General features: G+C 40.3%; 1 non-coding gene across 1 annotated transcript; it reads right to left on the bottom strand.

Annotated features, from left to right (window-relative positions):
- Positions 1–11,275: 11,275 nt before the first annotated feature.
- Positions 11,276–11,348, bottom strand: TRNAK-UUU (transfer RNA lysine (anticodon UUU)). The gene has a single exon. It is a non-coding gene; the product is annotated as a tRNA-Lys (tRNA).
- Positions 11,349–12,854: the final 1,506 nt, after the last annotated feature.

Here is a 12,854-nt window from a genome sequence, read left to right as displayed (position 1 = left end):
TCTTTCTTTCAGTCTCTTTAATAATAGTACAAAATAGGAGCTTAAGGTGCACGCTTTTGTTTTGGGTGATTGAAGAGAGTCTGTTAGCATCTGGTTCTTCTTTTCTCCCTGTTCTCATCATACTCCTGCTGTCACATTCACCTTAATGGATATAGAAGGTTGTAGCACAGAAATGAAAGAGCATTCAAGGAAGTCCATTGGGTTATGTTTTTGCTCTTTATGGGTGCAGGAGTTGAATGGAAAATATTAGGAAAAGTGAATTTGTATTCCTTCAAGACTGGGTTTAAATAGTGTTGAAGCAGAGAAAAAGTATAGATGTGCAGAGGTTGGCAGCCAGGGCCTCATACACGAAAGGCATGTGCTCTACCACTGAACTACACAAGCCCCATTCCTGAAGGGCTGCTGGTTAACTTTTACCTAGAACTAGGTGTTTTTAACTGAGATTCAGAATCCTTGAGCGTTGAGGTAGTGTTGATCAGTGTTAGGGGGTATCAGCAGCTGCTTTAGGCAGGAATCGCTGAGGAACCAATGGAGGATACTGATTCTTCATAGGGCTTGAATGTGAAGGCAGAGATTGGAAACGTGTGTGGGATAAATAGTCACAAGAGGTTTCCATGGAGGCTTTCTTACAAGCTTGAGTTGTTAAAAGTCTCTGCCTTGTATTATGGGTGGCAAAGAATCAAGTCCCCATCTTCAGCTCTTTTGATTTCCTCTATAGTTGTCTTAACCTGAAGCACAAAGCTAAAGAAATTAATCTTTTGGCTGCCTGAAAGTCTGCACTGTATTTGCTGTTCCTTCAATCAGAATCTATGTGACAGATTTGATGGAGAAAAGCAACAGCAGAGTAAAACCACATAGTGATACATTCTGCATTTCCTTATAAAGGTCTTTTGTCTTCTACTTGAGATATCAGGTAAGTCGGGGCCCTACCAACAGGCCAGAAGAGGAACCCATAAAGCATGTATGAAGCAGCAGCTTCAAGATTTAGAGAAAGGTGAACTATAAGAGTGAAAGAGAAGATAAATAGATAGGATCTAAAGGACAACAACGAAAGTGAGTGAAGCGTTAAGTCATTTTCAAACAGAAGGAGGTACAGAAAAGGGAGTTTTGAAAAACTGGGGATGGAAGGGCATGGAAGGAAGAGAGAGATCAACTATATGAAATTCAAGATACCTTGGAACACAGCTGTGAAATGTTAGTGAACTCAGGGTAACACTCTTGTCTCCACACTTCGATCTGTGAGTGATCAGTAAGTACACCCATGTTCAGGGTGGATAAAGACTGAAAAATGTACTTTTAGATTTGGGGATTAGAAATTCATTTGGGATATTTGTGGAAAACAAATAAGCTTGCTCCAAGACCCTTCTAGAATCCTGAGATTTATCATGGTTAAACTTAGTTCTTTAAACCACAGAAGAAGACTAAAAATCAATCCATTCCCTGATACCTGATTTCTACCTGTTAGCTTTTTCTCATCCTGGTTTGCCCATATACAAGCCTTTACTAATATTCATAAAAATAACACTGAATCTTTTTTGAAATTGGCAGAACATGATTTGTCTGTCAGGCTTGTTCTTTCAGTGGGCTCATGGGGTTTGTACAATAAGAAAAAGAAATAGTGTGTGGTAGGTTTCACTTAAGCAGAAAACTAGAGTGTCACACACAAAACTGATGGGGATGTGTATATGTTTGCCTGTGTGTATGTGTATGTGTGTGTAAATGTTGGGCGGTATCTTGGCTGTTTGATGGTATAAAAGCAATATGTGTAATGTTAAGTGTCCACCATTGCAGTATCATTCAGAATAGTTTCACTGTCCTAAAAATGCTCTGTGCTCCACCTATTCATAACTCCGAACTTCCCTTGCATTGCTAGCAACCACTGATCTTTTTACTGTCTAAAATCTTGCCTTTTCTAGAGTGTCATATATTTGAAATCATGCGATATGTAGCTTTTTCAGACTAACTTCTTTCACTTAACAATATAAATTTAATGTTCCTTCCTAGCTTTTCATAGTGTGAAAACTCACTTATTTTTGTTATTGAGTAATACTCCATTATATGGATGTGCCACAGCTTGTTTATTCATCTGTTGAAGGACATCTTGTTTCCAATTTTCGGAAATTATCGGTAAAGCTGCTATAAACGTTTGTGTGCAGGTTTTTGGTGGACATAAGCTTTTACTTCATTTGGATAAATATCTAGGAGCACAATGACTGCATAATATGTTTATGTATGCCTATGTTTATGTATGGGCTGTACTTTGGCCCTTGTGGACTTGTTTGAGTTTTCTTCAACTTCATCTTGAACTTGTATTATGAGCAATTGATGGTCTGTGCTACAGTCAGCCCCCAGTCTTGTTCTGACTGTTGCTATTGAGCTTTACCATCATCTCTTTCCACAGATGTAGTCGATTTGATTCCTGTGTATTCCATCTGGCAAAGATTCACATGTATGGTTTCATTTACATTGTTGAGAAAAGGTTTTGCAATGAAGAAGTTGTTGGTCTTGCAAAATTCTATCACATAATCTCTAGCACTGTTTCTATCACCAAGGCCATATTTTCCAAAAACCAATCCTTCTTTGTTTCCAACTTTCTTCACATTCCAATCACCAGTAATTATCAATGCATCTTGACTACATATTTGACCAATTTCAGACTGCAAAAGTTGGTAAAAATCCTCAATTTCTTCATCTTTGGCATTAGTGGTTTGTGCGTAAATTTGAATACTATCTTATTAACTGGTCTTCCTTGTAGGCATATGGATATTATCCTATCACTGGCTGCACTATACTTCAGGATAGATTTTGAAGTGCACTTTAAACAATGAATGCAATGTCATTTCTCTTCAATTTGTCATTACCAGAATAGTAGACCACAGGACTGTCTGATTGAAAATGTCCAATACTAGTCCATTTCAGTTCACTAATGACTAGGACATTGATCTTCATGGGTTCCATTTCATTTTTGACATCTTCCAATTTTCCTAAATTCATACTTGGTACGTTACACATTCCGATTATTAATGAACGTTTGCAGCTGATTCTTCTCATTTTGAGTAGTGCCACATCAGCTAATGAAGGTTCTGAAAGCTTAACTCCATTCACATCATTAAGGTCGACTGTACTTTGAGGTTGCCGCTCTTGCCCGGTCATATTTTTAGTGACTGACAACCTGAGGGGCTCCTCTTCCAGCACTATATGGAAAATGTTCTTTTGCCATTCATAAGACTGCTAGGTTCTTCTTCCAAGTCTGTCTTAGTCTGGAAGCTCAACTGAAATATGTCCACTGAAGGTGACTCTACTGGTAATTGAAATAACAGTGACAAAGCTTCCAATATCACAGCAACATGCAAGCCACCACAGTACAACAAACGGACAGATACATGACAGACCATCTCAAAAATAGATTTGGCCTACTGAACGCTAATGACCAAAGACTAGACAAGTTGTGGAATGACATCAATGATTTCATACACAAAGAAAGCAAGAGATCATTAAAAAGATATGAAATAAAATAAAGACTACTCTGGGTGTCAGAAGACACTCTGAAAACTGCTCTTGAACATAGAGTAGCAAAAGCCAATGGAAGGAAGAATGAAATAAAAGAGCTGAAGACAAGATTTGAAAGGGTGGCTCGAGAAGACAAAGTAAAGTCTTATAATGGAATGTGCAAAGACCTGGAGTTAGAAAACCAAAAGAGAAGAACACACTTGGCATTTTTCAAGTTGAAAGAACTGAAGAAAAAATGAAAGGCTTGAGATGCTATGGGGAAGATATTGAATGGTGCAGGAACAATCAAAAAGGATGAAAAGAATACACAGAGTCACTGTACCAAAAATGATTGGTCGACATTCAACCATTTCTGAAGGTAGCATATGGTCAAGAACTGATGGTGCTGAAAGAAGAGATCCAAGTTGCTCTGAAGTCATTGGCAAAAATCATGGACCCAGGTATTGACGAAATACCAACTGAGATGTTTCAACAAACGGATGCAGCACTGGAGGTGCTAACTCATCTACACCAAGAAAATTGGAAGACAGGTACCTGGCCAACCCACTAGAAGAGATCCAAATTTGTGCCCATTCCAAAGAAAGGTGTTTTATTCATCTAGTGCTCCTATAACAGAAATACCACAAGTGGATGGCTTTAAGAAAGGGAAATTTATTCTCTCACAGTCTAGTAGGCTACAAGTCCAAATTCAGGGTCTCAGCTCCAGGGCAAGGCTATCTCTCTCTGTCATTTTTGGAGTAAGGTCCTTGTCATCAGTCTTCCCCTGGACTAGGAGCTTCCTCACACAGGAACCCTGGGTCCAAAGGATACACTCGAATCCTGGGACTGCTTTCTTGGTGGTATGAGCTCCCTGCCTCTTGGCTTGCTTTTCTTTCCTTTTATCTCTTGTAAGATAAAAGGTGGTGCAGGCCACACCCCAGAGAAATGCCCCTTCCATTGGATGAGGGATGTGACCTTAGTAAGGGTGTTACAATCTCAGCGTTATCCTCTTTAGCATAAAATTATAATCACAAAATGAAGAACAACCACACAATACTGGGAATCATGACCTAACCAAGTTGACACTTATTATACTTCTTTGGGGGGAACACAATTCAATCCATTACAAAAGGTGATCCAAAAGAATGCAGAAGTTATCAAACAGTATCATTAATATAACACACAAGTAATATTTTCCTGAAGATCGATCAAAAGCCGTTGCAGCTGTACATCAACAGGGAACTCCCAGAAGTTCAAGTCCGATTCAGAAGAGGACATGGAAACTGGGATATCATTGCAGATATCAGATGGATCTTGGCTGAAAGCAGAGAATACCAGAAGGTTGTTTACCTGTGTTTTATTGACTATGCAAAGGCATTTGACTGTGTGGATCATAACAAATTATGGCTAACATTGTGAGGAATAGGAGATCCAAAACAGTTAATTGTGCTCATGAGAAACCTGTACATAGACCAATAGGCATTCGTTTGAACAGAACAGAATGATACTGGTTTAAAGTCAAAAGAGGTGTGTGTCTGGATTGTATCCTCTCACCATACTTAGTCTTTATACTGAGCAAATAATACAAGAAGGTGGAACATATGAAGAAGAATGCAGTATCAGGATTGGAGGAAGACTCACTAACACCCTGTGATAAGCAGGTGACACAACTTTGCTTGCTGAAAATGAAGAGGAATTGAAGCACTGACTGATGAAGATCAAAGACCACAGCCTTCAGTATGGATTACACTTCAACATAAAGAAAATAAAAACCCTCACAACTGGATCAATAAGCAACATCATGATAAACGGAGAAAAGATTGAAGTTGTTGAGGATTTCATTTTATTTGGACCCACAATCAATGCCCACAGAAGCAGCAGTCCAGAAATCAAACAATTCATTGCATTGGGCAAATCTGCTGCAAAAGGCCTCTTTAAAATGTTAAAAAGCAAAGATGTCACCTTGAGATCTAAAATGTGCCTAATCCAAGCCATGGTGTTTTCAATTGCCTCATGTGCATACAAAAGCTGAACAATGAATGAGGAAGACTGAACAAGAATTAATGCCCTTGAATTATGGTGTTGATGAAGAATATTGAATATACCATGGACTGCCAGAAGTACAAACAAATCTGTCTTGGAGGAAGTACAGCCAGAATGCTCATTAAAAGCCAGAATGTCAAGGCTTCATCTCACATGCTTGGACCTGTTTTCAGAATGGATCAGTCCCTGGAGAAGGACATCATGCTTGGCGAATGAAGGGTCAGGGAAGAAGACGAAGACACTCAATGAGATGGATTGACACAGTGGCTGCAACAGTGGGCATGACTGTAACAATAATTGTGAGGATGGCTCAGGACCAGGCAGTGTTTCACTCTTTTGTGCATGGGGTCACTACGAGTTGGAACCGTCTCCATGGCACCTAAAACAACATGTTTATGTAAGCCTATGTTTAGCATTGTAAGAAACTGCTAGAATGTCTTCCAAAGTGACTGTGTTATTTTGCATTTTCTCAGCATGAATGACAGTTCCTGTACTTCCACATCCTTGCCAGCATGTGGTGTTGTTGGCATTTAGGATTATAGCCACCAAATAGCAACAATAGATGTGTAATGGTATCTTATCATTGTTTTAATTTGTAATTCCCTGGGAGTGTATGAGGAATGGATGGTACTGAAGAAGTTCAAGCTGTAATGAAGGCATTGACCAAAAACAAGGCTCTGGGAATTGATGGAATACCAACTGAGATGTTTCAAAAAACAGATGCAGCACTAGAAGTGCTCACTCATCTGTGCCAAGAAATTTCTAAGACAGCTACCTGGACAACAGACTGGAAGGGATCCATATTTATAGCTATTCCCAGAAAAGGTAATCTAACTAAATGCAGATATCATCCAACAATACCAATAATATTAGATGCAAACAAATTTTTGCTAAAGATCAGTCAAAAGCAGCTGCATCAGTGTATCGACAGCGAACTGCCAGAAATTCAAGCCAGATTTAGAAGTGAACATGGACCCAGGGATAACATTGCTGATGTCAGATGAATCCTGGCTGAAAGCAGAGAATACCAGAAAGATTTTCACCTGTGTTTTTTATTGACTATGCTAAGGCATTCGACTGTGAAGATCATAACAAATTATGGATAACATTTCAGAGAATGGGAATTCTGGAACACTTAACTGTTCTCATGAGAAATATGCGCATAGATCAAGAGGCAGTCATTTGAACACAACAAAGGAATACCGCATGGTTTAAAGTCAGGAAAGGTGTGCGTCAGGGTTGTATCCTTTCACAGTACCTGTTCAATCTGTATGCTGAGCAAATAATCTGAGAACCTGGAGTATATGAAGAAGACCAGGGCATCAGGATTGGAGGAAGACTCATTAAGGACCTGCGTTATGCAGATGACACAGGCTCGCTTGCTGAATGTGAAGAGGACTTGAAGCACTTACTAATGAAGATCACAGACCACAGCCTTCAGTGTGGATTACACCTCAGCATAAAGAAAACAAAAATTCTCACAACTGGACCAATAAGCAACATCATGATGAATGGAGAAAAGTCTGAGGTTGTCAAGGATTTCATTTTACTTGGATCCACAATAACACCCATGGAAGCAGTGGTCGAGAAATCAAAGGAAACATTGCATTGAGCAAATCAGCTTCAAAGCAGCTTGAGGACTGAGGTGCACCTGTCCCAAGCCATAGTGTTCTCAATCAACTTATAAGTGTGTGAAATTTGGACAATGGGTAACCAGTTTTTTTTTTTTTTTAATGGCACATGTCTTCTCTATATCTTCTTTGCTGACTTAGCTCTTCAGGTAGTCTACCCACTTTTTAATTGGGTTGGTTGTGTTTTTATTGTTGTGCTTTAGGAGTTTGTTATATATCTTGGATCCACCAGGATCACCAATTGCCATCACATTCATTATGACTCATAGTGACCCCATGTGTTGCAGACTACAGCCTGGACTTAAGTCCTTTCTCAGACATGAGTTTCGCCTCATGTATTTTGATGCTATGTTGTTAGATGCATACACACTCAGGATTATTAGGTCTTGGAGAATTGACCCTTTAATCATTATGTAATCCTTTCTTTATTTTTGACAATTTTCCTTGCTCTGAAACCTGACTTGTATGAAATTAATATAGCAGCTCCAGCTTTCTTTTGATTAGTGTTAGCATGGTGTATCTTTCTCCGTCTGTTTACTTTTAATCTATCCATGTTTTTATATTGAAGTGGATTCCTTGTAAACAACAAGTAGCTGGGTCTGTTGTTTTGGTTCTTTTTAATCCACTAGGATAGTCTATGTTTTTAAATTGGTATTGTAATGGTTAATGTTATGTTATTGTCAGCTAGGCCTTGACTCTCAGTGGTTTGGCATGTGCTCTTCCATAATGTGATCTGGTATGAACAACCAATTACTTAAAAGAGGACTTTCCTTTGGTTTGTGGCCTGTCTCCAGTATATAAAAGGATGTTCTGACAAATCTCACTCTCTCTTGACCCTGTATTCTTCAGGGCACCTGATCTCCTGTTCTGGGGACATATGCCTGCAGAAGTCTCTAGCCTGCTGCCAGACTTGCACATCTTGGATTTCCTAGTGCCTGCAACCCTATGAGCTAACATGTAGGAAGACTCATTAGAAACCTGCTTTATGCAGATGACGCAACTCTGCTTGCTGAAAGTGAAGAGGACTTAAAGCATTTACTAATAAAGATCAAAGACCACAGCCTTCAGTACGGATTACACTTCAGCATAAAGAAAGCAAGAATCCTCACAACTGGAACAATTAGCAACATCATGATAAATGGAGAAAATATCGAAGTTGTCAAGGATTTCATTTTACTTGGATCCACAATCAACACCCATGGAAGCAGCAGTCAAGAAATCAAAAGATCCATTGCATTGGGCGAATTGGCTACAAGAGATCTCTTTAAAGTGCTGAAAAGCAAAGATGTCACCTTGAAGCCTAAGGTGAGCCTGGCCCCCTAAAAAAAAACTCAAGGCATGGCGATTTCAGTTGCATCATATGCATGTGAAAGCTGGACAATGAATAAGGAAGACCGAAGAAGAATTGACCCCTTTGAATTGTGGTGTTGGCAGAGAATATTGCATGTACCATGGGCTACCAAAAGAACAAACAAATCTGTCTTGGCTTTAAATATATCATTCCTTTGCCTTCTTGCCTGCATAGTTTCTGCTGAGTAAAAATCCGAGCTTACACTTACTGACTCTCATTTGTAGGTGACTTTTCGTATATCCCTAAAAAAAAAAAAAAAAAAAAATTTTTTTTTTTTTATATCCCTAGCTGCTCTTAAAATTCTCTGTTTACGTTTGGCTTTGGCAAGCTCGATTATAATATGTCTCAGCGACTTCCTTTTAGGATCTACCTTGTGTGGGGTTCAATGAGCACCTTGGATAGATACCTTCTCATCTTTCACGATATCAGGGAAGTTTTCTGCCAACAGATCTTCAACAATTCTCTCTGTATTTTCTGTTACCCACCTCTGTTCTGGTACTCAGATCACTTGTAGGTTATTTCTCTTGATAGAGTCCCACATAATTCTTAGCATTTCTTCTTATAATTCTTTTATCTGATTTTACCTCAAATATGTCAGTGTCAAGTGCGTATCTTCCAGTCTCACTAATTCTGATGTCCATTTCCTCAGTTCTGCTCCTTTGACTTTCTACTGAATTGTCTAATTCTGAAATTTTCTTGTTAGTCCTCTGAATTTCTGTTTGCTGTCTTTCTATGAACTCTTGCAATCTATTAAATTTGTCATTATGCATTTCTCTACTCTGCTGAAGTTCCTCTAATGCTCTGTCTGTGCCTTCCTTTTCTTGTTCTGCATTTTGCCTGATCTCCTACCTGATCCCTTGAGAAGTTCTCTATATTAATCTTTTGTATTCTGCCTTTGATAATTCCAGGAATTTCACTTCCTCTGGAAGATTTCTTGATTCTTTATTTTGGGAGCTTTGCTGAAGCTGTCATGGTCTGCCTTTTTATGTGATTCGATATTCACTGTTGTCTCTGAGCCATCAATAAAGTTATTGTATTTATTTATTTTATGTTTACTTACTGTGTCCTAGCTTCTTGCTTTGTTTCATTTTGATATGTGCCCAAATAAGTTGCCCAGGTGAACTGGTTTGATTATTGATGCCTTTGAAGCTCTAATGTCCTCTCACCAGTTGGCTGGAGCTGTTACTAGGTATATGAGTCCAGGAGTCAGTTCACTTGTATGGATTCAGCTCAGGTGTCCAGATAGTCAGTCACCAAGTGTGTGGAGCAGGCTCTCACCTACAGTCTTAGATGAGCAGGTATGATTGGTGTAGGCACAAGCATCAGTCTGCAGTAGGGGGCGATGCCCTGAGCAAGGCAGGGGACTGATAACAACCCCTGAGTGCCTATGAGGAAAATGTGTTCCTGGTTCCCAGAGTGCCTAGGTGGGTGTGTTTGCACCCAGATTATGGGCACCCAATGCTGTTGGCGGTAAGACTGAGAGGCACCACTTAGCCTTGGATCCCTGTCAAGGGTGGCTAGGTCGCATAGGTGAAGCCACCAGTCCTCAGGCCCCTGATATGGGTAGGTGAGGATCGTGCTTAATAGGCAGAGCATTGTCAGAAGTCACAAACCTGACTCTTCACCATATAGCTGAAACAGTTGACATTAGTCTTCAGGTATATACCCTGTTGTACTGTGCTAATGAGGGCCTACACTGTTGAAATGGTCCCACACAGGTCCATGCAGGTTTGAAAGTCCATGGACCACTTATGCCTGTGCTTAGGCAGAGGAGCTGTTTCTGCCCTGAGTTCCCAGTTTACAGGAGCTGGCAGATTATTTTTCCCCCTTGTTTGTTCATTTGTTCCTTCTCCTAGGCTGGGAGGATGGCTCAGGGCTCAAGGCAGGTCCTACTTCCGGCCCAGGGAAAGCAGCTATCACTGAATCCTGCTTAGGACCCAGTGCAGGGTGGGGAGGGATCAGTTAAATGGGAGAGAGTTTTTTCCAAACGGGTGTTTTTTTGGCCCGTGGGTTAGATTAGACGCAATCCTTATCTTTTGCTAAGAGCATCACTTTTCACTGATTCTGTAAGCATGAGTGACCTCTCCATCAATCAGTCTCTGCCAGTGTGGAAAACATGTCCTTAAAACCTCTGCTTGCCTCACCAAGCTTGTGCCAGCAGATCTGGCCTGAGGGGTGCTGGTTCCCACCAGGTCAGGTCTGGCAACTCCTCACTGCTTCTGAACAATCTCTCCCTCCCCCTGCCACTTGGTCCAATTCCTCAACTTTCCCTTTGATGTTCAGGGCTCGTAGATTGTCATATAGAATCGATTCACTTGTTTTTTTAGGTCTTTGTTATAAGAGGGACCACCAGAAGTATCTGATTATTCCACCATCTTGGCCCTGGCTCTGAAGTTTGTTTTTAGAAACCTTCATCTCATTTGGAAGAACTGGGCTGCCTCAACTTTTGCTGACCCCTTGTGGGCAGTGTAGAACTCCTCCATAGTGTTTTCTAGGCTTTCACCTTTCAGAAGCAGATTACCAGGCCTGTCTTCTGAGGAACCTCTGGGTGGGTTCAGACCCCCAACCTTTTGGCTATTAATTAAGCATTTAACCCTCTGTCCGTTCTCTGTTCTCCCTGCTCTATTCTGACTCTTGTTGAGCAAAGAGCAGGAAGAGATGAGTCAGGACACCTATAGTAAATATCTGGAAGAGTTCCTCTAAGGGGTAGTGGAATGTCAATAGGCTTCTAAGAGAAATAACTAGGGTAAAATGAGGATAACGCCTGAGCAGGGACTTGAACCCTGGACCCTCAGATTAAAAGTCTGATGCTCTACCAACTGAGCTACCCAGGCCTCTACATCCAACTTTTCTTGAGTAACTAATGGAGGTTTTATGTAGGTCAGTTGGTTTTATGTTTCATGTCCTGCTTCCCAGATAGCTTCTTTGTAATTCTCCTGCCTGTCAAGAAGTTTTTGTTCCAAAAAGATGTCATAAGCGCTAGGAGAATTTCCCTTCCTTCTGTCTTGTCTTCTGTCTCTTTAGGCTTTCACAAACAGACTTGGTCACCTAGACAAAGCACTACCAGCTTTCAGAACACATTGCTACACCCAGAGGGTTTCATGCCCACCCGCATCTATTTTTCTTAAAGCAACACTCATGCTACTCTTTTTCGTATTCCTTTGCATTGTCTTGTACATTTTTCTTGCATCCTTGGGAGGCAGAGGAGAAAAGAGATAAAGGAGAGAAAAACTGAAGACCAAAGAGAATGTTCCATAATGGTGGGGTAAGCAAAGATGTATGGGTTTAGTCTTCTGCACTTCTTTGCTTGCTTTTCTTCTTGATGCCCTTCGTTACCATCTGTGAGCCACTTCTTTTCATTTTATTTCTCCTCCTCCTTCTCTTTGGTCTCCTTTTTCTCTTCCTCCTTCAGTTCTTCATGTCATGAGTACTATTTGCTATTCAGATCCAAGTGAAAATGATAATTTTCTTGATGAACTATATGACCTAAGATAGTTTTGAGTTTTGACCCAAACCTGGAGAAAATACTGTACAAGGGATCTGGGAACAAAGGGGGAAGTTTTGGGGTGAAGGAAATTTAACCTCTCTGGAGAGGAAAGACAGGGTAGGGAATGGGAAAGACTATTGTTACTTCTTCCAAATAAATCAACACTTCCATGAAACCCAGAGTATGTGAAAACTGAGAGAATTTGTGATTACCTAACTTCAGGAATTTGTGGATTTCTCCTCTCTCCTACCCTACCAATATACAAGGCGGAGTTGGGGATGGGTCACACAGAATCATCTTGAATTGTTTTGTGGATCAATCCACAGGGAAACTAGGGAAAGACGTTTAAGCAAAATACCTTGGGGTTAGTTAGCATTTCAATGAGACAAGCATCCCTCCAAGCTGTTTTGTCTGCTTTCCCTACATTTGATGTAGACTGGAAGACACCAACCTGCACCTCACACATAGGGACCACTCTCCCAGGGAGATTTGGGACACACTACCTCATCCCACCTCTGTAATCAGGTCATTCTTTTACTTGGGGGTAAAGGATAAAGTATTTTAAAAGCTATGTTTTAAAACTCTTTGTTATAAATGGATTATAATAAAGTATTTTCCTGGCATTAAAAGCAGACATTTCTGACAAAGGGAGCTCTTGTTTGAGCTTCCAGACTTTTCTCCCTGGAGCAGCACCATATTATACTTGAGAAAAAAATCTGAACATACCAGTTTCTGGTGTTCTGTATCCTTTTATGGCAGAGTTCAGTTCTTTGCTTATAATTCTCCACCAAAATGCATCATCATTATAAGTGACTTAGATGAGAGAACCCTGGAAATATGTCACTTCTGATTA

The sequence above is a fragment of the Elephas maximus genome, chromosome 1, assembly GCF_024166365.1.
Source record: "Elephas maximus indicus isolate mEleMax1 chromosome 1, mEleMax1 primary haplotype, whole genome shotgun sequence".
Taxonomy (NCBI): domain Eukaryota; kingdom Metazoa; phylum Chordata; class Mammalia; order Proboscidea; family Elephantidae; genus Elephas; species Elephas maximus.
Note: the sequence above shows the minus strand (reverse complement) of the source record. Positions and strands in the feature narration are given on the sequence as shown.